The 2,284-nt window shown below is 73.2% G+C and overlaps 1 protein-coding gene across 1 annotated transcript in view; it reads right to left on the bottom strand.

Annotated features, from left to right (window-relative positions):
- Positions 1-1,765, bottom strand: part of GPRC5C (G protein-coupled receptor class C group 5 member C) — a 7,715-nt gene extending 5,950 nt beyond the window's left edge. Inside the window, exon 1 of the mRNA XM_085304805.1 lies at positions 1,660-1,765. The gene's annotated coding sequence lies outside the window, so the exon portion shown is untranslated. The remainder of the gene's footprint in view (positions 1-1,659) is intronic.
- Between the last annotated feature and the right edge of the window lie 519 nt (positions 1,766-2,284).

Genomic DNA, 2,284 nt, shown 5'->3' with positions numbered 1-2,284 from the left:
CCGGGCAGGGAGCCGGACCCCTCGCCGGACCCCTCGCCGGACCGCAGCGGCTCCCCGCGGAGGCAGCCGGCGCGGTGTGACTGTCAGTGCAACGAGTCTGCAGGGCCTCAGCACAGCTGGGCTGAGCTCGGGCCGTGGGACTGCGGGGTCCGGGGTGCTGCGGCCCGGCCCGGGGCCGCCTGGGCTTGCGCCAGCTCTCCTCCGCCTCTGCCGCGGGCCCCCGGCCGGCGTGGGGGCTCTCGCGGCTGCCGGGCCCGGCCGAGCCCCCCGCGGCGGCCCCCCGCCGTGTAACGATACACCGGCTGCCTCCTGGAAACCCCTGGCCGCGCCGGGCGCCGGAGGGGCCTCCCGGAGGAATGTCAGCTGACGGCTAAAGCCCTTGGCAGGGCGAGGCGGCCCCAGCGAGGGGCTGCTGCGAGGGGCAGCCCCGGCGGGCGCACCGGGGCGGGTGGCCGACGGCAGCGCGGCCGCTCCACGGTCACCCCAGGGCTCGGGTGCGCCGGGGCCCCGGGGGAGACCCTGCGGAGCACCCACCGCCCTGCCAGCCCCGGAGGAGGTTTCCAGGCAGGCGCTGCTATTTTGGGAGAGTGAAGCAAGTGGGTGAAGGACACGGCCCAAAGTTCACCCGCCTCCGGGGCTCCTGCCGCAGCCCGGGTGGGATGGAAACCCCGCGGGGAGCGGGGCCGGGGCCCGCCGAGCCGCGGCGTGTGCCAAGCCCGGAGGAGGCGGCGGGTCCACGGGGAGCCGCATCCGCTGCCCTGCGTCACCTGTGGCTGCGGTGCCGCGTTCTGGGCGGGAGGGTTTCTCTCTCTCTCTCTCTCGTGCCCTTCTTTTCTCTAAAGCATGTTCATCTTTAAAACAGCCCTTTTTTTGGGGGGGGGGTCTCTCCTCGCACTGCTCTTGTGCATCGCACAGGCGCCCAGGCAGGGCTCCGGGTGCTCAGGCATGCAGGGGCTCTGCTTTCTCCCCAAGTTCTGCCCRGCCCCTTTGTGCCTCAGTTTCCCTGCAGGGACGTGGTCGAGGCTCTCAGGGCACACCGAGGCTGTACCCCCGCGCTCCCCGCTGCAGGAAAACCTCATCCTAGGACAAACACGGCTGAGAGCTCAGGCCGGCTTCCTGCCGCCCCCGCGYCGGGCGCCGACCCGGACCCAGGCCCGCGTGGAGGCCAAGCCGCACGGCCTCCCGGAGGCTGCTTCCTTCCGCAGCCGGGGGCCGGGGCTGTTTTCTTGGCAGCTGCCTCAGCCCTTTGCTGCCCCCCGTTCCTGCTGGAGCGAGGGGGGTGGGGGTGTCTGGACGCACTGCTGAGGCTGGGGAGCAGCGGGTGCCTGGCACTGATTTCCTCCCTCCGTCCCCTGGGGATGCTCCCRGCTTCCCGGCTGCTCCCCGTGTGCCCCTAATGGCTTAGGAGGGTTTTTGTAGGTCCTGCAGAAACACACCACTGGGGAGGCACCGCTGCCACGTGCCAGCTGCCCTGCGGGGACCGACGGCAGGCAGCGAGGGAGGAAGCACCCYGGGTGCCCCCCTCGGGACCGGGCAGCCCCACGGCGCGGGAGCAGGGTGCAGCTCGGCACGGTCCCATCCCCCCCCCCGGGCTCGCAGGACGGGAGGAGGCCTGCTCCGAAAGCGCGGGCACGCCGGCTGCATTTTTTCCAGGCTTACCTTTGCTCCAGTGCTACCGGGCGGCTGGCACGGCGTGGCGCGGCACGGCGCGGCGCGGTGTGGCAGGGCTCGCTCCGCGGCCGGCTCGCCCCGGCCCAGGCGACGGCCCTACCTGGGGCCGCTCGCCCTCCCCGGCTGCTTTCCAGCCACTGCTGTTTACGCCGGGGCCGGGGAGCTGTTTTCCATCTGAGCTGGCTGCATCCAGAACCGAGCCCCTCGCCGCGGGCGGACGCGGTCGGCGCGTTCCCACCTCCCTCTCCGAGGAATCCAGCGCCGGCGGGCGCGGGCTGGCGAGGGGGGCTCGCCGCAGCCCGGCCGCCCCGGGGGCCGCTGCGGCTCCCCTCTCCACCGAGACCCTCCACGTGCGCCTCGCTCCGGCCCCGGGGCTGCCGCCTGGACCGTGGGGTGGGAGACGGGACTGGGCAAAAAGTCCCGCGGGGCTGCGAGCGCGGCGCCGCTGCCGGGCGAGAGGCGCTCTGGGGTTAATACCTAATCTCTTCCCCGTCCTCAAATGCCAGAATTAATGGAGCGAGCCCCTCCCAGGTGCCGCCTGCTGGGGTTTCAGCCTGTTCCCCAGGGGCCAGGAAGGCCGGGCAGAGCCGGCGAGCGGGGCCGGACGCCGCGG

This window comes from Rhea americana, unplaced genomic scaffold (genome assembly GCF_003343005.1).
Source record: "Rhea americana isolate MKP2758 unplaced genomic scaffold, rheAme1 scaffold_21, whole genome shotgun sequence".
In the NCBI taxonomy this organism is placed as follows: Eukaryota; Metazoa; Chordata; class Aves; order Rheiformes; family Rheidae; genus Rhea; species Rhea americana.
The sequence above is the reverse complement of the archived record's forward strand: the minus strand, read 5'-3'. Positions and strand labels throughout refer to the sequence as shown.